The sequence below is a fragment of the Rattus norvegicus genome, chromosome 12, assembly GCF_036323735.1.
Source record: "Rattus norvegicus strain BN/NHsdMcwi chromosome 12, GRCr8, whole genome shotgun sequence".
NCBI lineage: Eukaryota > Metazoa > Chordata > Mammalia > Rodentia > Muridae > Rattus > Rattus norvegicus.
In genome coordinates this window covers 35166489-35190019 of record NC_086030.1, presented here as the reverse complement: position 1 = coordinate 35190019, position 23531 = coordinate 35166489, and the positions used below count along the sequence as shown (strand labels likewise).

The 23531-nt window shown below is 44.2% G+C and overlaps 2 long non-coding RNA genes across 2 annotated transcripts in view; one reads left to right on the top strand and one right to left on the bottom strand.

Annotated features, from left to right (window-relative positions):
- Positions 1-9829: 9829 nt before the first annotated feature.
- The window catches only part of LOC120095947 (uncharacterized), a 35312-nt gene continuing 21610 nt past the window's right edge, over positions 9830-23531 (bottom strand). The window contains exon 3 of the long non-coding RNA XR_010056514.1: positions 9830-10147. This is a non-coding gene — a long non-coding RNA (uncharacterized LOC120095947). The remainder of the gene's footprint in view (positions 10148-23531) is intronic.
- On the top strand, positions 14415-22431 carry LOC134481185 (uncharacterized). The gene is made up of 2 exons (XR_010056517.1): positions 14415-14503; positions 21966-22431. It is a non-coding gene; the product is annotated as an uncharacterized LOC134481185 (long non-coding RNA).

Here is a 23531-nt window from a genome sequence, read left to right as displayed (position 1 = left end):
AAGCCTCTTTGCTTAGGAACCCTAGACATATGCCTTCTGAGGGAAGCTCTCTTTACAGAGTCCTTCTTTCCAAAGGCAGGCAGAGGACTGAAAACTGAGCACCAAGCTCAAGTTGAAACATCAGCACTGAACAATCTGTTCCTTGTAGGGATGACTCTGGTTCTCTACGGGCTCCATAGAGCTGTCCTGGCCCAGTCAGGGAGGCTGCACTGTCACGGAATTTTTCTGCAACATTTAACATCACAGATGCAGATTACCTAGCAATGGTGACAGAGGTTCTTGCCCTAAAGAGACTCAGCTCTGAGCCATTTGTCTCTCACATTCGAACAGCTTGTAACCACAGTCCTAGGTTGGTCGGCACTCCAGAGCATGTCAATATGTGCACAGGAGACTAGCTAGTTCCAACTCCCAAATGATAAGACTAGTGTTTCTGAGTTGCTTTTAAGTTTCGTTCCAAGTTAACTGTGTACAGTCTTAGAGATATAGGAAAAAGTCTTGTGTGAAATGAGATTCCCTAAACTTCCTTCACATGCATGTTGTGAGGAACGGTTTCTTTCTAGCTCAGTCTGAAAATTGACACATGCATGTCCACAGGAGAGAAGCACACGAGTTCATTATGACAAGTATTGTAGGGCTCCAGAGCTCTCTTAGAGAAATAAAGACCCAATGGACCTCTTAGTAGCAATGGCTCTCTTTGTGGGTTGGACAGAGAACAGTAGTTGTGAATACTCAATGGAGGTCGTGTATGCGATTAAGAGTTATTTTAGTGAGGTTTATGGAGGATTGAGTCTGAGCTTGATTGGACCCCCTGCCCCAGTAAAGCACAGGTTACTATTATTTGACATAGGAAAAAGTCATCATCATCATCACCATCAACAACATCATCTCATTATCGTCGTCGTCGTCGTCGTCGTCGTCGTCGTCGTCGTCGTCATTTGGGTGTGTTTCTCTCTCTCTCTCTCTCTCTCTCTCTCTCTGTGTGTGTGTGTGTGTGTGTGTGTGTGTGTGTGTGTGTGTGTGTGTGTGCATGTGTATGGGTTCCTCTGTGTGCACTTGAGACTGTAAGAATCAGAGATCAGCACTGGGTATCTTCTTCATAGCTCACCACTTTACTGAGTCTGGAGTCTGCCGATTAGCTCTATTGGCGTGCCAGAAAGGACCAAGGTTCTTACTCCCATTGCTTCCCCCTTGTGCTGGGTCTATAGACATGTGCATCTCCACTTAGATTTTCAATGTAGCCTCTAGGAGATCAAACCTAGGGTCGATTGTAGATGTGCATAGCAAACATTTGACTAATGGACCCATCTCTCTGCCCTCTTTTCTTTCTCTCCTTTCTCTTCTTCCTCTTTTTCCTCTTCTTCCCCTTCCCCTTCTCCTTCTTCTTCTTCCTCTTAATCTTTTTCTTCTTCAACTCAGAGGAGGTCATAATGTTCTTGTTTCACCTGACAGTTTTGGAGTGTCCTTAATTCAAAATAATGGATGTGTAAAATGACTGTGTTTTTTACTGTGCCACTTATTTAAAGTCACATTTATGAAAATAATGAGTTTTCACTCACATTAAATGGGAGCTTTTGTTTCACAGTCTGCCTGTGTTCCTTGGATGCCGCTGTTTCTTAAAATCACTCTCGGATTCATCAAGCGGCTTTTCAGATACATTACTTTTCATTCTTGGTAATTTGTGGGGACTCCCTTTGTGTAATTCTTCTCTGAAAGTGCTGCCTCGCCCATAGAGATCCATCTTCATTACATTAGGACATTTCCCCCATTTCATGTCCTGTAATATGGTTGCTGATAAGAGGTCAAATCCCCATAATCAGGTATTACATTTTTGCGGTGATAAGAGGAGCAATAGAGTAGGGAACACTTATAAAAATAGCCTCAGCTGAGATCGTTTGGGACCTGTACTTCTTTGTCTTCAGATAGTCTTTCTCAAGCAAAATTTTGGGAACATGTGCTAATGAACATTAACCATTGATTTGACGTAGCTCAGAAGCACCTGATAAAAACTAGTTTCAGTTGAGTAATTGTCTTCACCAGGTTGCTCTGTGGGCATGGCTATGAGGGTTGTCTTAATTACTAACTGATGCGGCAGGGCCCAGCCCATTTGGGCAGAATCATCCCCTAGGCACTTGGTCCTGTACTGTATAAGAAAGGCAGTTGGGAATGAGCATGCCAGGAGTGCTCAAATAATGCTACTGAATGGTTCCTGCTTTGCCTTACTTAACCATGACCTAGAAGTGTAAGCCAAATAAGTGTACTTCCCTAAGTTGCTTTTGTTCGAAGTGATTTATCACAGAGAAAACTGGCCTCAAAATCAACCTACCTTTTGCCTTTGAATCCTGGGAGTAAATGTGTCCGCCATCACACCCAGTGCACTAGGTAGTTTTATGTCGATTTGGCACAAGCTATAGTCATCTGAGAAGAGGGACCCTCAGCTGAGAAAATGCCTTTGTAAGCTCAAGCCATAGGCTGACAAACTTATAGGGGGTTTTTTTTTTAGAGCATTTTTTTTCTTAATTGACGGGGGAGGGCTCAGCCCATTGTACGTGGTGCTACCCCTGAGCTGGTGGTCTTAGGTGCTATAAGAAAGCAGGCTGAACAGCCATAAGGTACAAGCCAGTAAGCGGCATCCCTCTATGCCCTCTGTATCAGCTCCTCCCTCCAGGTCCCTGCCCTATTTGAGTTCCTTCCTTGGCTTGCCTCAGGAATGTGACTATGGACACATAAGCCAAATAAAGCCTTTCTTCCTCAAGTTGCATTTCGTTGTGCTGTTTCGTCACCACAACTGAAAGCCCAGCTAAGACACTCAACTTAAATATTTTTTAAAGATACCTTTTAAATAATTTTTACTTACGTGTGTATCAGAATCTGTGTATGGGTATGTGCATCATGTGAGTGCAATGCCTTCAGAGAACAGGAGAGGGCGCCTTCTCCAAGAACAGTGCATGCTCATAACTGCTTCTCCCACTTCTTAGCCCTAGTAAGATACGCGCACATAAGCTTTTGTGCTTTAAAGATGCAATGGAGCAGCCACAATGCATTCCTTCCCCTCTCTCTGCACCCCCAAGTCCCTAAAACATCAAATCAACTTCTCCAAAGTGCGAACTGCCAGAGCTTCTGCAACAACTCTGTTTGATGCAGCTCTTGACTTCTGTTTCCCAGCAGGGTCCGTCACCAACAGGCCAAATGCTTCTCCTATCTCAACGCATCAAGGACCTTTTCATATGGAAATACGACACAGACCACAGGAGAAATGCCTCGGAGACCGAAGAGAATCATCAGAATCCTCCTTCACTGCAGTAAGAGTGATATCAGGTGGTTATTGATGGGTGATGGGGAGCTGTAGAAATTCTCTGAGATCGCGTTGAAATGCCCTTCGAGGGAAAACGGTGCCTCACCTGAATTAATCCTGTGGGTCACAGCCAGAAGTTGCAATACCCTCGTAAGTTTCTCATAGGCTCAGCTGCCCACAGATCAAAGATCCATCTTAAGGAAACAGTTCTTGGATTGTGTGTGTGTGTGTGTGTGTGTGTGTGTGTGTGTGTGTGTGTGTGTGTGTATGTGTGTGCACGCACGCGTGCGTGTGAGTCTGATTGTTGTAAAGTATGTATCTGTACAGGTACCAGCAGTTTCTCTCATAGACAGATGCGTGTGAGATTTGAACTGAGGTTCAAATTTTTATTGATTTTTGAGCTCATGCAATTTGGCTGGTAGCTGCCCCTTGGGATCCTTTACAGATTTGTGTCAGAAATAAGCCTTGCAAATCCAGAATGGTTTGATTTTTCACTCTCTGCTCCAAGGAGAACAGGCTCAGACACTTCCTATTCATTTATGGCCATATATCATCCTTAACCCAATTTAAAAACACAAAGGTCAATTGATCAAATACAAAGTTTAAAAAATTGCCTCCCTAAAAAAAAACCTCAAGAAAGTGCTGAGAGCACTCCTTTCTCACAATCCATTCATAAGGTTAACCTAAAATGCATCGTGGTACACACAGCAAAACTTGGTCTGCAGAGAGAACCCAACGTTTGTTATTTGAAGAAAATTCAATGCAAGTTTGTGCTTCTGTGTGTCATGATGCTATATTTTTCTACATACTGGAAATTAAACATTTATTTTAACTTTTTTATTTTATGTGCATGGGTGTGTTTGTGTGTGCCTGCAGAAGAGGTCATTAGACTCCTTGGAACTGCATGGATGGTTGTGAGCAGTCCTGTGGGTGCTTGGAAGGAACTCAGGTCCTTTGCGAGAGCAGCACATGTTTTTAATCCCTAAGCCATCTCTCCGTTTCTCCCAGACATTTATTTTGAATAAAATAAGTTTCAGAGTCCATGTTTTTGGTTTTGCTCTCAAAACCAAAGAGCAACCAGAAGCCAAGAACTACTGATAAAGGTTGAATTTGGGGCGGGGGACAGGGAGGAGATTTCATATGGAGTCACCCAAGCTGGATTGGGTCTGAATTAACCTTGAAAATGTCATAGTTTTGAAATGAATAAATACTGAGCCAGGCTAAGTAGAAGCTCCTCAATGAAGATGCAGGAAAATCCGCAACTTTGTAGGCCATGCTTCTAGCTTATTGTACAAATCTTTCCCACTCTTGTGTATCTCAATTGCATTTCAGGTTCTTATAGAGGGGCGAGTACGTGCTACCTTGATATTTTGCAGCTCACCAAGACAGGCACAAGGGCTGCAGAGATGGCTTGGTCACTAAAGGGCTTGCTTCACAAGCACGAGGACCTGAGTTCAATCCCTAGGACTTGCCTAAAAAGCCAGGCATGATGTCATATGCTTAAAACCCCAGAACCAAAGAAGTGGAGACGTTTTGACCAGACACATTATCTAGTCTAATGAGTTAACACAAGGCCAATGAGAGATGCTGTCGAAAGAAAGAAAGAAAGAAACAAACAAACAAACAAACAAACAAACAAGGAAACAAAGAAAGGAACAAAGAAAGAAAGAAACAAAGAAAGTGAAAGCTCCTAAGGGAGGGCACATAAGGTTGACCTCTGGCTTCCACATGAACACATACACATGTATATGAGCACACACACACACACACACACACACACACACACACACACACACGCACACGTAAATAAATAAATAAATAAATAAATAAATAAATAAATAATAAAAAGGTGCAGAAATGCCCAAACAACTTGGTGTTTAGTATCCCCACAGCACAGATGTGACTTCTCAACCTGAAGATGGCTTATCCACACACTCATTGCAAATACAACTGAGAGACACTCTCTAGTTGTCCCCGCCCCCTACACAGGCACACAACTAGAAAGAGTTCCATCAAAGTTCAATTTAACAAGGAAGGGAGGAACACTTAGGGGAAGTCCTGACATTTACAGTAATGTCACTGCAGCCACCTACCTTTCTGAAGTTATAATGGTCAGATAATTTAACCTTGGGAGTCAGAAAGCAGATTCCTCCCTCGGGACAGTGTCCCAGTGAGGCACCAGCTTCCTAGCTTCCCATACTGAGGCTCACCTTGCCCCATGGTAATGCGCCAACTCAAGGGGGCTCACCCCATCTCTCACATCGGTAGCCTGTTGCCTCCTGCCACTCTCGTGTGACCTTCTCCGGTCTGTGAGCTTTAAATGTAATTTACCCACCGCCTACTTCTGCGTATGCATCTTAAAGTCCTTTATTGAATGGCATGCGAGACATGCTTTAAATCTCCAGCAGTCAGCTCAAAGTTAGCGGATGCACAGTTTAAGGCTTAATCTTTCCAATCCATCCTCCCCTTCATCTTCTGAACTGTCATTAACGTCGCTGCTTGACCGCTAGTGTAGGGCCAATAATTTAGCACTGAGAGTCTCAGATTTGGGTGAGCACCATCACTTATAGAAGACAAGTGTGTAGGACCTTCCCTGGAGGCTCTGGCTCAGTTCCTCTGGGATGAGAGAACCTTCATTTCTTACAAGTTCTAGAACGGTGCTAATCGCCACTCCATATCATTTGAGGGACTGCCTCAGGGTTGTGTTCCCTGTCTCCCTTTAGCCCAGGTGACCTTAGCCCTCTATCTCTTCCACTTGGCACTGAGGCCACCCTGATTAACCTGACTCCTGTCTTGTCATCTCCCCTCATTTATTCACAGAGCAGCCCCGGTAATCCTTCTGAAACATAAAACCAAATCCTATCCTGTCTCTGCTCAAACCTCTCTACTGGATTGCTGTCTCACTGGAAATAAAATCCAAAGTCCCAGTAATACTCCACAAAGCCCTTGGGGCAGAGGTTGGATAAGGAAATTGGGGGGTGGGGAGCACTCGCTACATGAAAAGTGAGAAGCAGAGTTGAGCTGGAGGCACACTCAGCCCTGTTCCAAGTCCCCATGCTTCACCCCTAAGCGGTCATGGGAGTGGTCTATGGTTCTACTCTAAGGAAAGTTCTCCAGAGACATCGCTCCACTAAACTTATCATCCTGCCTTCACTCTGTTGGTCACGAGTAAGCTATTAAGACGACTTTTTCCCTGACTTCAGGATTTGTGTTTGTTTTCCTGGGGCTAAGGTGTAATGAAAAAGATGGGCATTGTTTTGAGAAACGTAAAGAATTGGCATTGTAGTTCTTGCCTTAGAATAACTGTGATATGCCAGTTGGGGCCAATGCGTTGGTAGAAAAATCTCTTCTGAGCTTGAGAGGATGGCTTGTTGCGTTGAATTGCCGAATGCTCTGTGGTACATGGTTATTGCTAAATATACGCATGTTCAGGTGGTGGTCTCACGATTCCTTCTGTTGTTCCTTGAAACAGAAATGATTGACACCAGTTGGAATGTGTGACCTACCAGGATACTTCCTGAAGCAAATCTCTCATTTCTTTTACACCGTGGACAACCCATATCCACAAACATGGCTGTTGGCAAGCACAGAGCATAGAGAGGGCAGTTGGGAATGCGTCTGTCTTGCTCCTGATTTTAAGGAGATTGCTTCTGGTTGTTAATGCAGGATTAAAAAGATCGTCAATATGGAAAGTATAGTAATGTTCTACTTTATAGGTGGTTTGGTCAAATAGAATATCACCTCATCTCGTCATGCTCTTCCTCGGACTTCTCAGGCTCCTGCTTCACTTTGCGACACCCGCACATTTCCACATCTTCATGTCTCTCTCACCTGGTTCCGTGATATCAGAGAGAAAGTACGCTGTTACAAAGCCCAGCATTCTAAGTTCTTCTAGAGTGGATGAGAAATTTTAATTTGCCAGATTACCACATAGAAAGCCATTTTTAAAAGATTTTTTTAATTATGTGTGTGTGTGTGTGTGTGTGTGTGCGCGCGCGCGCGCACGTGCGCGCACACATATGTATGTGTACATGTGGGTGCAATACCCATGGAGGCCAGAAGAGGGAGTAAAATCCCAGGGAGTCGGAGTTACAGGCAGTAGTAGGTCACCTATTGTGGGTACTGGGAACTTAACCTGGGCCTTCTACAAGCCAGAAAGCACTCATCATTCCATCCTCAGACATTTCTTTCTTAATAACCTATTATTTTCTTCTTTTATATCACTTCTCTGTGTGTTAAAATGATTTGTTTTCCTCTAAACTCCAATGGCCCACTTCAGAAACTTTGTTCTTGTACTTTTGCATTTATTTATAAAGCTGGGTCTCTTCTACCTCAGACTAGCCTCCAACTCTTAATATAGCCAAGGATGACCTTGAACATCTGTGTCTTCCTCTCTAGTGATGGTGTGTAGGCATGCACTACCATGCCTGGTTTATGCAATACTGTGGACTGAACACAGAACTCTTGTGTGCTAGGTAAACATTCTATAAACACCCTTAGCCCTTACCTCTGGGCCCTCTGTTCTGTGAGTTCAAAGTCCCCTCTGACACACCATTCTCCCATGCATTCCTCACTAACGCATTATTCTAAAATTTATGTTCGTTTTATTTTCTTCTGAGAAAGGTCTTTGCAAGTCGAAATTCTTTATTCTCAGTTTCTGGAGTAGATTAATTTTTTTTTCTCTATTGACAAGTATTCAGGGCTTCTGCATAGGAAAGACAAGATCCACACAAAGACATGCTCAACGTTTCCCCTTCTTGGGTGTCAAAGAAATTTGAAAACCAGACACAGTGAGATATCTCAGGAGGTAAATACTTCCTTTCAACAACCTGAGTTCAACCCCCAGTACCTGCGTGATAAAAGTTAAAAAAAAAAACAATTCTTCTAAACTCCATGTGTGTACTGTGACTTATCACACACATACACACATATACACACAAAGAAAATATAAATCTTCACATCTGTTCCTTTATTGATCTCTGAAGTGTTGTAGATGAGAAAGGTTCTTTGCACACTTCAAAACTAGGTTGTGATCTTTGCTTGGCGTGAACTTGGGTTCATCATTATGGGTAGATAGATAATTGTTGTACTGTACAGGGAGTGGGAAAGATTGTCAAAGTCAACAGAGCCACATAATGAATCACTAACAAGAAGTATTCCATGACCTCTATCATGGTTTCTCTGGGGTGACTCCTGACTCCTCCCAAGATGCACAAGGACCAAGTACTCTAACATGATGACCCATGCTATTGGCTTCTGTATTGGAGGGACTCTGTCTGCGGGGTAAATCCTGTGCATCTCTATGGTAAATGTGTTGTGGGGGTTGGGGGAAAGGATCCTTTACAGAACTTACAACAAATGATTCCTTGAACAGCAGGATAGAAATTTGAAGAAAGAAACCCCCATGATGGGTAAAAAGGAGATGGGGTTGAAGGAAAGTTACTAACACAGCAGGAACCTGTGCCCTGAATAGAATAATATTTCCCACGTCCTGGAAATCTTTGTTGTGAAATGGTGCTGTGTGAACTCAAAACATCAGAACAAATTCAGTTTAGCATCTGAGATGGCATAGACAGCTTCTACCTGCACAGGGACGTCTATGAGAAATGAAGAGCTCAGGGCTTTGGAAAATAAATTCCTGTGGACAAGTCCAGGCCTTAAGGTCAGGCAAAGGAGTGCTAGGCCAGGTGAGCAGGCTGTGTACTCTACAATTCCAGAAAGGATTATTTAGTCACAGCCTTTTTATCATGGTAACTTTCTTGCAAGTTGTAGCAAAGTATCCTGTAAAAGATGTATCTTTATTTTCTAATTCATAGTTTAAGTCATCATTTGCAAGGGTGATGGGGCTGTAAATAGAAACTCAAATGCCTGATATTTGATGATTATATATAATCATCAAATATATATATGTGTGTATATACATATATGTGTATATATATACATATATATACATATATATATACATATATATATACATGTTTTCAGGACCAAGAGATATTGTTAGACAGGACAAGTGCCATTTGCTAGAATGTCTTAGAGATGCTCCTTTGGCTAAACAGATGTTGGTCATGGATAATTTTCACTTTTTATATTTATGTAAAAATTATGTACTGTCTTTGTGATAGTTAGCTTTAATTTTTAACCTGAGACAACCCAGTATTACCTAGGATCTTAATAAGAGACTGTCAACACTGGGTTGGCCATGTTTATGGGAGATTGTCTTGCTTAAGTTTATAGATCTAGGGATACTTAACCCACTGTGGGTGGCACCATTCTCTAGGCAGGATATACTGAACTGTGTAAGAGTGGAGAATTCCAGATGAGCACAAGTAAGCAAGTGAGGAAGTGTGCACTCATCGTTCTCTACCTGTGACTGGGGTTGTGATATTTGAAGTCTATGCCTTGACTTCCCCATAAAGATTGCCTATTACCCAGAATTGTGAGCTGGAATAAATCCTTTTCTCTATATTTTTATCCAGTTGTTTTATCACAACAGAGATGAAACAAGAATAGTCTTAATAATAAAAACAAAGCTAATTGGATTCAGCGTGTTTTTATTTTAAAAAGAGAGAGAGAGAGTTGAGTAGAGTGTGTTGGGAACATCACAGGGATACAGAGGTAGAATATGATCATATTTCATCAAATACACAAAAAAGATTCACAAAGAATAGCTTTTTAAATAAAATAAACAAGATGCAGAAACTGGAAAAGTTATTTCTCCTGTTGAAGTTAGTAAAGATCCTGATAAAAGGAGCCCAATGAAGGAGTTTTTTTTGACTCACATTCCTTGGGTACAGTCCATCACAGCAGGAAAGCCACCACAGCAAACTCGTGAAGCATCTGGCCACATTGCACCTACAGGAATATGAGAGCAATGCATGCTGATGCTCCACTTACATTCTGCACTCTCCCAGGACAGGATCCCAGCCTAGGGAATGGTGCCGCCCACAATCAGGGTGGGTTTTCCCACCTCAATTAACATAATTGGAGAAATCCCTTACGGGTACACCCAGAGGCTAAATTAATCTAGCTAATCCCTCACAGATGTGCCCAGGGGTGTGTCTTCTAGAGGTTTCCAGCCACCATGCTGTCCATAAACTCTTCTGTCCTCATCTTGTATACTGTTAAAGAAGTTAGGCACAACATATTGTGGGTAAGCATAGCTTTGCAGGACTACACTTATAGGATTATGGGAATTTTTAGAGACCTGCTGGTATTTCATCAGAATTCTCCAAACCCGGGGCACCTTTGCTCTGACTTGCCTCTGTAGATCCAAATTCCAGCTTCTCAACCTAAATAACTGAAACAGCTTCTCCTTGTCTGTGGGCATCAAAGAGCTATGACTTTGTGCCTGTCCCCAATGCCACTGATGGATATTCAAAGCCCCACACTGTGCCTTTGCAGGTTTGTGCTGGAGGCGTGCTACAGATTAAATGGAAGTTGTCTAATGAGGATGGTGAATGGTGTTGCAAACCCCTGTCGTCTATGAATTTGGCTTAGGTGAAGTACAAAAGCGAATCTCTCAATGTGTCAACCCCTGCTCCGGTTTCCCATTAGTACCTGACCCAGGTGGTTCAGGTAAGTGAGAATGCTTCACCGTACATACTTCTAGCAGTGAAAACTTTATGCTGAAATTTGCCATTGGTTCTCTGGGCCCTTCTAGAATCCACCTCGAGACAGAGAGGGATAATGGAAACAAATCACTTGAAGCCCAGCTTCAGAACTGTGATTAGGGACAGTTGTGAGCAGCTGTGACTTTTTAAATGTGTGACTCTGAGGCACATTAGGAGTCTGGGATGGTTTGCCAAATTTGTGAGGGCCTTTTAAGTGGTTTTTTTTTTTCCTAAAGAGCCAGTTGTTCTGAGCCTTTGCCTTTTGAACAAGGCTCCAAAATTTAATGAGGAAGCTAGGAAGTGTTTGATGCAGTGAGGTCTTCCTCGTATTCAGAAGATGCTTTTGTTCTGGTGTGGTCACATACACGAACTCTCATCTTTACAATTTACAACACAGGAGCTGATTAAAAAGCCTTTCGCCATTAAGAAGCTAGAGGATGGACTGCTGATATGGCTCAACAGATAAAGGTCAAGCCTGATGGCCTGGGTTCGAATCCTAGGTCCTACAAGATGGAGGATAGAATTGCTTGCCTCAAGCTGTCCTCTGAACTCCACGAATAGTGCAGCACACATTCGGATACACGGAGGCGGGGGCAGGAGCAACTAAAGTAATCAAACATTTTTAGGCAGGTGGAGGGTTAATAGAGATCCTACAGAGGTGTCAGCAGAATTTGGGCCAATCTGGGTAATGGGGAGGAGCCCCTTAAAGAAGGGTTCCTGATCCCAGGGTTGCCGCCCTCCCCAACAGATTGCAACTGCTAAGCCATGCAGGACCAATCAGGGAGGAGAGGGAGTGTCTTAGTTAGGCTTTCCATTGCCGTGATGAAACACTGTGACTAAAGGCAGCTTGGGGAGGAAAGGGTTTATTTCACTCACAGATCCATAGAACTATGAGGGCAGGAGCTCAAGCAGGGCAGGAACCTGGAGACAGGAGCTGATGCAGAGGCCATGGAGGAGTGCTGCTTACTGGCTTGCTCCCTATGGCTTGCTCAGCTTGCTTTCCTATGAACCCAGAACCATCAAACGAAAGGTGGCCACACCCACAATGAGCTGGACCCTCCCTCACCAATTACCAATTAAGAAAATAACTTACAGGCTTGATTAAGGCCCCATTTTTATGGAAGCATTTTCTTCATTGAGATTCCCACATTTCAAAGGACTTAATCTTCTGCCAAGTTGACCAAAAAAACTAGCTAGTACAGGGATTCTACATGGGGCAGGCCCCCAGGAACCATATAAAGTGCCCTCCAGAGTCCCTGGATAGAATCTCATCCATGGGGTCCCTCTCATGCCTTTGATGGGAGCTGTTTATCTGTTCTAATGGAGTTTGTTAGTTTTTGTTCTTTTTCTTTGTATCTGTTGCTTTCACTCTCCTAGCTGCCCTGAGGATCTGTGTTCACCACCCTAAGGTCAGCCAAAAGTCAGATCTATAACTGTTACTATCAGTACTTTTAAGTCCCCTGCCTTAGCAGTCACTCTTAGCTGCCCCATCTCTCTTCAGTGCTTTCCATTTTCCCGTCTGTGAGCATCTTCTTTCCAGTACCAACAATTCTTTGTTACTCTCACAAAGTCTGTAGTCCCCCTAAGCAACCACCCCTAACCCAAGACCCCCCTCCCCCAGGAAGTCAGATGCCCTGAGTAGCTGAAAAGGGATACCCAGCTTCAGCCTGTTATCCAGCTGCAGCTTCTTTCCCTGGTGAGGGTCTTGAAAGCAAGCCACGCCCCTTCTGGGAATGGACCTTACCAAAGATCAAAGCCCTAAACAGGGATAATCTTACAGACAGAGCAAGGAGCACATTCACATCATATACCAGAGAAGTCTACAGTTCTCCCCACTTGTCTGGGAATGCCCTTGGGGCTTTTAAACACCTGCATTGGCTTGAAGTAACAAGAAAACACAATATCTGGCCTCTTTACGTGACGTCAGCTGACCTTGGCTCTGTTTTCTCATAGCAGACTCCCTCCATAGACTCTTAATCACAAGGACCTCAGAGAGTGAACACTGCTTCCAAGGACAACAGAAGCCTTTCTTTCAGACCACATCCTGTTGTTAGGTCTAACAAACTCTGCCTGAAGGTGAGTCTGACTCGCTCTCTGGATCTAGATCTAGTGAACTTTCGAGCCTAACTGCAATGGCTGGGGCTTAACCCTGTGGACAGAAATCAAACGCAAATCAGCCTTCCTCATACTACAACCCTTTATTTAATACACTGCCTCATGTTGTGGTGACCCCCAGGCATCAAATTAATTTTGCTACTTCATATCTCTAATTTTGCTACTGTTATGAATTGTAATTTAAATATCTGAGTTTTCTGATGGTCTTGGGCAATCCCCAAAAGGGGTCTTGACCCACAGTTTGAGAACCACTGCTCTAAGTCCAGAGTGAAGGGATTCTAGCCCTGGAGTACGTAACTCTGGCAAGCTTTGCTCTTTTCCCCAGATTCCCTCTGCCTTATTTAAAAAAAAAAAGTTATATTCCTAAAGCTAGCCAGCCCCCAAGATACATTTCCTTACTTGACCATTTCCTCTTCCTGAGGCTTACTACCAAGGTCCAGCTATAAAAGTACTAGTGTTCCGCAATTCAAGCCCCCACATAATTAACATGCGCAGTTGAAATTAAACATGTCAGCCTAACACGAGGTTTACCCTTTTACCTTTATAAACCTCCGTTTTTTCCTCTGGGCTCTGTCTGACTCTTCCTTATCCAGAGGCAGTCCTTGGTCTCATTCCCCTACAGGACAAATAGCCCCTCTCCCTCCCTGTTCTCTTCCCCTTCTTCTCTATGTCCTTTCTCTGTCTCCTTACTCCCTGCTCTCTGCCCCTTTAGAGCAAATAAGTCTCCTTTGTACTGAGAACTTGGTCTTGGGGGTCCTAAGCCTTTAACATCCTTTCACAGAGCATCCATGCAGAGGCCTGGGTTAGGGAACTGCCATTTTCTGTTTCTTCTACCCCATGTCATGAGCGAATGGTGCTGTCTCCATTCTCAGGGCCACCAAGTAAAGGATAATCCATCCACAGGCACAGAACATACAGGAATGTATAAGCGTATAAGTAACAAAAGACACAGTGTGGCCAAATCAGGGAAAGGGAGCTGTCTTAATCTCAACAGAGCATAAACAATTGTGAAGGCCCCTGAGCTAACAGAAGGGGACCCCAGAATAGACAGCAGGGAAGATAAGGAGGCTATAAAAGACAAACAAGTATGGAGAATGCTAGCTAACACAGAGTGGTCCACTGGGACAAGGGGTGGGGGGGGACCTTTATAACTTTGGAAGATTGTTATAACCATTCTAGAAAGGCTACTGGAGACACAGGTAAAAGCGTGCACACAGGAAAAAAAACCCTGAAGACAAGGAGGGATGCGGTTTGTGCAACAGAAATAAAAATTATAAAATCCTGGAAGAAAGAGGTCAGGACAGGGCCTTTGAGGAATTACACGGTCTGAGGGATGGCAGGTGGGAAGACTGGGTGAGGACACAAGTCATAATAGGATTCTAGACTCCCCGGGAGTTCTTAGCCCTCTGGCAAGATCTGACATTGCAGCCTGGAGTCCTGTAGCCGGGGAAGTGAATTAGAGACAAGTCATCGCACACTGGAGGTAGGTGTCCAGGTCAGGATCCTGGAGTCTCAAAGGTTGATAAAAGTTGTAGGGAAAGAGAGATGGAATGGTTTCAGTATAAATAGAAGAGATCACATTGTTCCCAGTAATTGAGCCCAGAGAGAGAGGGAGAGAGAGAGAGAGAGAGAGAGAGAGAGAGAGAGAGAGAGAGAGAGAGACTGGTTTCTTACTCAGCTTACAAATCATACAATGTGACATTGACTTCTTTCCCTTCCACAGCACCGGAATACTTTTGTTTGCACATATTCCATTTTGGTGGCTGTGGGGATGAAAATCAGTCAGTCAGGCTGGAGAGAAGGTTCAGGGGTTAAGAGCACTCTCAGCTCTTCCTGAGGACCCAGGTTCAATTCCCAGCACCACAAAGTGACTCACAATCAGCTATAACTCCAGTTTCAAGGGATCTAATTCCCTGTTCTGAATTTCAGGAGCACTGTGCACAAGTGATGTGTGTGTGTGTGTGTGTGTGTATGTATATATATATGTATATATATGAAACATTCATACACGTTAAATAAAGAAATAAAATTCTAAAAAGAAAGCAAAACAATCAAAATCAATACCCCCAAAATTAATGAAAATTCATTGATTTTTTTAAAGATATTTTTGTTTTATTTGTATGAATATTCTGCCTGAATAGATAGATGATAGTTAGATAGTTATTAGATAAAGGTATATAGATTTTTAAAGGTCATGGGAGGTCTGGGGAGATGCTTCAGAGATTAGAAGGTTTGACTTACGCCACAAGCATAAAGACCAGAATTCAAATCTCCATAAATCAATGTCAGTGCCTGGTGGTTCAGTGGCCCATCTGTAATTCCAGTCCAGGTAGGAGGTGACAGAGAGCCCTCCAGAGCAAACCAGCTAGCAAGACGGGCTACATCAAGCTCTGGGATTGATTGAGAGACCCTGCTTCAGTGAGTGACGTAGAAGAGTAATAAAGGATCAGTCCTGATGTCAAGATCTGCTCTCTGCATGCACACAACACAAGCATGCACTCCTGCATGCACATGTGAGCACATATACACACATGCATGCACAAGTGCACACACATACACACACGTGCATGCATGAATGCACATACATGCAAGCATACACACACACAAACACACACACAGACAGACACACATATCACATACACATACAAATATGCACTCCTGCATGCATGTGTGAGCACACAAACATGCACAAATATACACACACGCAGGCATGCATGAATGCACATACATGCAAGCATACATGCACACAAACATACACACACCACACACACAAACACACACACAGATAGACACACATACCACACACACATATAAACATGCACTCCTGCATGCACATGTGAGCACATACACAGGAGCATGCACAAATATACACACATGCAAGCACACACATGCACACACAGGCATGCATGTATGCACATACATGCAAACACACACACACACACACACACACACACACACATCTCAACAATGGAAAATAAACAAACACCCCTGGCGAGCATTACCAGCCCGAAGCCTCATATGCTGAAGACGTGTGTGGCCACTCCCCAGCAATTTTACCCGTTAACATCACATCAGCGTGAGATGCAACAGATCTGCATTTCTGAATTATCCCATGGCCTTCAGACTCCAGGAAAATTCCATTACTGAGCCATCCCAGAAGAATGTCAATTACAGAAGTGCCAAAGTCTTCCCTGAATTTCGTCCTCCTTCTGAATCCATCCCTAATTACTAGGTTTACGTTTCCAGGTGTGAGTTCCTACTGCCATCCTTGCAGAGAGAGACACCCCATGCCTTGGGAGGCAGTGATGGGATGGGGAGACACTGAGGCTCTGCGAGGTTAGTAGACTCCCAGCCAATGGGTGTGCATCCTGCGACCTTACGCTGTGTCATTCGCCACTTTTCCTACCATCTCAGGTGCAATCTTTAACCTTACCTCATCTTCTTTCTCGGGCAGCCTTATGCTTCTTACTCCACCAACAAAACCAATTTCCCTGATGCATGGACCTGCCCTCTCTATCCTCTGCTTGTGTCTTTACTTTTGACTGCAGGAGATATGTCACCTGCAGTTCAACCTCCCATACTCTCCTCCCCAGTGACTCTGCCACCTCCTGCCTCCACTCCTAGTCCACCAGGTAACCTGGGAGGGGGGGGCGGGGAGCATCCTCAGGCAGACTGTTGTAGTAAACAGCCACATACCTCTTGGTGGGGAGTCTGATCTTGTCACTCTCTGCTTTCCTTTCTGTCTAAGATGGGATTTCCCCAGTTACAGTAAACCTGGCTGTTGAGTTCATTCACGAACTTGCATCAGGACCCAACAGATATGGAGGAGATGACTCGTGTGAGTGAGAGTTCTCTCCCTGTTTTCATGGAAGAGGGACCTAAGACCCAGAGAAATTCAGGCACACTGTGATTTCATGACTGAGCCAAGGACATAAGTCTGAGTGTGATCTCTGGAGCCCATTCCTTGGACAGAGCAACCAGCCATCTGGAGTGGTTCAGGACTTGGCAAACCTTTAGTAGCAAACCCACAGCAGAAGTGCTGTGTGTGTGTGTGTGTGTGTGTGTGTGTGTGTGTGTGTGTGTGTGTTGTATGCTTATGTGTGTACCGGTGTCTATGTGGATGCACGTACATGACGTCACGTGTTCTTTCCTTCAACTAAATTATTTGTTCATTTGTTTATATACAAAGAAAGTTGTTTACTGGAAGGTAAGCTGTTATAAATCACAGCAGAGATAAGAATCCGAGACAGGGAGCCCGTGGTCAGGCAGTATCCTTAGAGCCATTTTCAGAAGCCTTGGGGATTCTCAGTAAATAAGAGCCAACCAATCCCAACACTTGCACACCAAGGAAATCTTGACAAAAGTAAAACTTCCTTGTGGACTTACAGACACCTGTATCCTTTTCCAATGAAGGTCCTTCCTAACCTCACGATTAATCTTTTTTGTAAAAAGAAAACATCCGATTCTTATTGGTTTCTTCCTATTGCTACATTGCATACAAAAATAAGGATCAGGAACCAGATCAATGACTTGTGGTTAAGAGCACTGGCTGTTCTTGCCCAGGACTGGGGTTTAATTCACAGTACCTATACGGTGGCTCACAAGTGTGCGCAATTCCTGTACCAACTAATCTGTCATCCCCTTGTGAATGCCATGGGTGCATACCAATGGTACACAGACATACATGCAGGCAAAACAATCACACATAAAAATAAATACAACTCTGGGGTTGGGGATTTGGCTCAGTGGTAGAGCGCTTGCCTAGGAAGCGCAAGGCCCTGGGTTCGGTCCCCAGCTCCGAAAAAAAAAAAAAAAAAAGAACCAAAAAAAAAAATAAATAAATAAATACAACTCTTTTTTTTTTTTCGGAGCTGGGGACCGAACCCAGGGCCTTGCACTTGCTAGGCAAGCGCTCTACCACTGAGCTAAATCCCCAACCCTTGCTTTTTTTTTTTTTTAAAGGAATACAATAGTTGCATCTTCTGCACGTTCTTACGAACGTACCTTGATATGTTTGCTTCTGAGCTTTTAGTTTCAAAATTAGTAGCTCTACTCTAATTGTACGTTAGAGGAAATATAATTAGCCCATCAAACGCCTCCTTTCATGGATATTTTAGCTTAGGACAAACTGGGAGTAAATAAGCAAAGGACACCAATAAAGCGCAAGAAATCATAGAGCAGTTGGTATCTGTGAAGGTCCATGCTGGGAAGAAGGTGCCACGTGAAAGCTGTCAAGTCTCAGGGACTGGGTCCCAACCCAATGACACACTTTAATAAAACAGATCATTTTGCCAAAGTTCTTGCGCTGAAAAATCCTGCAAAAGGAAGGGAAGCTGTGCATGAAATCATCTGTGTTTCCAAAATTCTAAGTGTAATTCGTCTTATACTTAGGGGCCATGGGGCTATGGAGATGGCTCAGTCAATAAAGTGCTTTACTGCATGAATATGAAGACTTGAGCTTTGAACCCTAGAACCCATGGGAAAGTAGGGGAAATGTTCCACTTATATAATCCTGGTGCCAGAAGCTTGAAGACAGGAGGATCCTGAGGTCTGATACCCAGCTAGTGTCATCAGCTCAGTGAAGCTTTGAGGTGAGTGAGAGAAAGGCACCCAAAATGGACCTCTGGCCTCGACCCATCTCACACATATATACAGCAGTGCGGTAGTCTATGGGACAAGCATCACATTACAAAAATGGCATTTGAAAGGCTGTAGAAATGACTCTGGTTAAGAGCACTGGCTGCTCTTCTAGAGGACCCAGGTTTGATTCTCAGCACCCACACAGTAGCTCGCCATCTCTAACTCCAGTTTTGGGAAACCTGAAGCCCTCTTCTGGCTTTTGTGGGCACTGAACATACATGGAGCACATACAATATGCAGGCAAAACACTCATACAGTACATTTTTTAAAACCTATATGCTATTTTGATCCACTAATTATATATTAACATGTAAAATCCAAAGAGTCTATTCAGTGGCCAATCAGTCACACACATTCATTCATTCATTCATTCATTCATTCATTCAAGTGTGCATTACCCACTTACTACCTACTTATTTCCTGGATGATATTTTCCAGTTTGGCTGGAAATTACCAGTCTCAAAAACCCTTTAAAATAAAGGCTTTCTGTCTGAAGAATGGACAGAAAATAGCCAGAGAGGACATCAGTCTCGTAAAAACAAGTTCAAAGGCTTACAGCATCATTGCTCTCTTTGATGATGGCCAAGGAAGGGAGGAAACTGCAGGTGCAGAGCATGACCTGAAAGACAGTCCTCAGGAAAATGGGGACCCCAGTAATCTGATTGCAAGAAGCCGGATCATTTCAACAACATGAATGAAGCTGGAGCAGATTCTCCCCTGAAGCCCCTGGGTGAGAGGCCACCAGGTAGATACTGAAAGACCCCAGCTTAGCAGCAGTAACGCCATTTTGCAAGGCTGTACTTAAGATGACTGGTTCAGGGAAAGGTTAGAACACTGAGTACACAGCAGCTGCCAAGCAGGATGTGTTTGGTTGAAGGCCTGGCAACAGGACGACTTCGGTTGAGCACCTGACAATGAAAAAAAGCCCCGGGAGAGGTCCCACACCCTGGTGGGGGGCCGAGTCAGTCGTTATGTTCCAAGAAGGTAGCTAAGAAACTTGCCCCCGGGCTGAACCCTTGGGGGGCCGAGTCAGCCGTTATGTTTCAGGAAGGTAGCTAGGAAACTTGCCCCCGGGCTAAACCCTTGCCATATTAGAATCCACCAATTATATCCCTGTAACCATGCATCTGCTTCTGTATGCTTGCTTCTGCTCCCCAAAATCCTATAAAAGCCCATCCTTGGTTCTGTGGGGCGCGCCAGTCCCCCGAGTGACTGAAGCGCCCGCAGGTGCCTGTGCCTGTGTATCCCGACAATAAACCAAATCCTCTTGCTGATTGCATCCTGTGGTGTCTCGGTCTGGTCTTTGGAGTTAGAGGGTCTCCATCCCGAGGGAAAGTTCTCCCTGAGAGCTTTTCAGATACCTTGTTAGCAGTCTGGGGAGAGCTTAGACAAAACGCAGTCAAGCTAGACTGAAGAATGTCCTTCTGGTCTGCAGAGCTCTGGGGCGAGCCACTGTGTATGTGGCTTTTTTTTTTTAAATCCCATCTTCTCTTAGCCTGTTCTATATCCCTCCTGCTTGGATCTAAACCTTTTACCTCTCTCCCCGTGTGAATCCAGGTCACTGGGCTTCTATCTCTCTCTTCTGTTCCCTTCCACGGGTCCAGTGGTTCACACAGCTGTGTGACCGTTCTATTCCTATCAAAACCAACCTGCGGGCCCTCATCCTGGGCCAGTATGTTCATGAACTCTGTCTGTATGGGCTGTGATTATGAGCACACTGGAAAGATATTCTTTCTTACTCCATTTCAGTCTGGGACTACACACACAGTCACAACTCCTAAACCAGATTCTTGGCGGTCAGAAAGAACTCAAGCCTACAAAACCCACAGCGTGCACGCCGCTACTGCATGTTTAGCTTTAACCCTTTCAACGTGGATATTACGTCTTTTCCGGTCTGACCCTGAGCAGATCAGAGGCTGCAACCGTCATATCTGTACAGTCCACGTGGTCAGCACTCATTTATTTGTTAATTGACCCTCTTGTCCATATGACCATGTATTTACAAAGGTCAGCTCTGCAGTAGTCTCATCAATGAGCTAGATAACTTCCAAGTGTGAATTTTCAAAAGTATCAGTGAAAAGGAGACAAATGTGTCCTTTATTTTGGGGCCATGATGATGTGAATTAGAAATGTTCCCCTCTGGCTCAAGTGTTTGCTCTCCCAGACAGTGTCAACATATACTCGTGACAAGACTTTGAATATCCATATAAATCTTATTTTTGTTTTTATAAGATTTATTTTTATTATCTCTCTCTCTCTCTTTCTCTCTCTCTCTCTCTCTCTCTCTCTCTCCCTCCTGTGCATGTGTGTGTGTGTGTGTGTATGCGTGTGTATATGTGTGCATGTGTTGGCCACACATGTATGTTTGCCCTGGATTCCCAGGAGCTGGAGTTATGGGTAATTGTGAGTCAGACATAGTGGGTGCTGTAGACTGCCCTCAGGTCCTCTGGAACAGCAGCCAGCGATCTTAACCTCTGCATCATCTCTCCAAACCACCATCTTCCTCCCTCATGAACACTAAACTTGATATCAAGTTGTGATGATGGTGATGGTGGTGGTGGTGGTGAGGGCTGGTGGGGTAGAGATAGGGGGATGAGAGTAGAAAAGAATCTACTAATGAGGTTAAAGAGGCTGTTTCTCCAGAGTGGAACTGTAAGGGGTTTCAGTGTGAGCAAGGCTTACCTGAGCCCATCATGGGCCAGGATGTGGGGTGCTTAGAAAAATTGTTCAAATGCTAAAAACAGGCCCTCCACATAGACCCAATTTGAACTCAGTTGAAAATACACCTTAAAATAAATCAAAGCCAAGGCTCAGGCAGGACAGGAGGGTGACAGGCAGCTTTAAAGCAGAGAGGAGAGTGGCTTTCTCTGTCTCCATCATCCCAGCCTATTAGGAGACATCTTTGATTCTGTGTGAACTTATATTTACTTCATGGGTACTACCTCCTCGTCACCACCATCCTTTTGTAAGCTTGGGACTTTCAAAGGCCACCCTGCCTGCCTCTCAAGGACAAGAACATTTTTATACCAATGCTGGGAAAGCAGTCAGCTGAGTCGGGAGCTGTTCACCCCTCTTGGAATAGCCTCAGCTGCAGAGCAGTGTCTCGGCCAAGGCTGTGTCCTCTCTTGGGCAGCTGCATCTGATGACTGGCTGGTGCAGAAACCAAAATCCAAAAACCTGGCAAGCTCATCCTCACTAGGGAAATTTCCTAAGCCACCGTGTCACAAAATGTCCTTGGGGAGTCAACTAATGAGTTCCTGAGCATCTCACTGCTCATCAGCATTGCCCTATCTTCCCTTCCACAGGTATTGTCCCCAAGGTATCATTTCACACTCTCCATCTTGAAGACGTGTTCCCTGGCTCAGAGAGCCCAACCTATGATGTACAATCCACATGGCTAATGTTTCTCCGGCATTGGTGAATTTGGTCAGGCATGATGCTCGTGCAGACATGATGTCATTTCACCGTCAATTCCCCGTGACCTGGGCTCTTAAGTGCATCTTATGGATGAGAATTCCAAGACTCAGTGACTCAGAGAATCAAGGATGCAAACTTAGAATTATAAACGCTACTCTGTGGATACCAAATCCCAGGCTACATAAATATGTCTTCCGTCTCCTGGCATGCTAAAACAGACACACGGGACTGTTCACAAACTTGCTGTATGTAAACTTAGACTTCTCTGAATAGCATTTCTGTGAAGTGTCCATATGCACGCCTTGAATGTATTTTCAGATGACTATACACTGTATATTCTCCTGTGCCTTCATACAATGGACTCTTGGTGCTTGCTTATACAACCAAATGTGAGCTCCTCTGAGAAAGTTTCAAGCTCCAGAACACATCTAGAACACAATTCTACTTCTGGTTGCTTTCATTGCTGCCAGATGTTCGTCTATAGGTAAAATTTATAGCAGTGAGTTGTGTCCAACTCAGCTTACGATGGTGTTGTTTCACAAAAGTGCCATGCAGAGGTTAGGGTGTGGAGACTGAGGAATAGTCAACCACATCCCTGCACAAAGGGATGGGTACAGGAAGCCATCAGTCTCTGTTCCTCTGAGAGTCTTGACATAACTCTGAGCTTTCATGAGGCATGAAATTTCCTCAGATCCCTCCTCTCAGCAACCACATGAATCATCTGTGAACATTCATCTTGGAACCACCATAAACCACAAAGTGGCACAAAGACAGAAATAAGAAACAGTGGAGGAATGCCTCCAATACAGGGTATACACTGTGCTTGAGATCTGGCCCAGGGTTCCCCAAATCACTTGTTTGAAGTGTTGCTTAGGGAATGCACAGGATTTGGTACACAGGCCCTCATGTCTATGATTTGCTAATGCACATGGATGCACAGACAAGGCACCAAAGGGAAAAGGCACATGAAATAAAGTCCAGGGAAAATCAGAAGGGGGCATTCATCCACATCCTCTCCCAATGCTTACCCTAGGATGTGATTATTTCCCCCCAATGTGAGTCAGGCCAACCAGTGTGAACATCCAGCACTGGAGATGCCCATCAGAGAATCCAGGTACAGGACATACATGGAGAGCTCTGTGTGTACACAAGCATCCTGTAAAAGTAGGAACCCAGTGTAGCTACAGGCTTTACATAAACAGAAAGGTGCAGAAAAACCATTGATCTAAGTGGCATGTGCCATCTGTAGGAAGCCTTCAGAATGACAGAAGGCTCGAATCTGTGAGGGAACTCTTCTCTGTGTAGCGCCCAGTATGGATGAGTAAATGAGTGACAAAACCAGGGAGAGCCTTGTGGACAAGGAAGGCGTGAGTCCAGAGATTGCATCAGACCTAACTTCAGTGCACCATGAAAGCCGATTGTCTGAAGTGCAATGGGGTATGGTGACCTTAGGC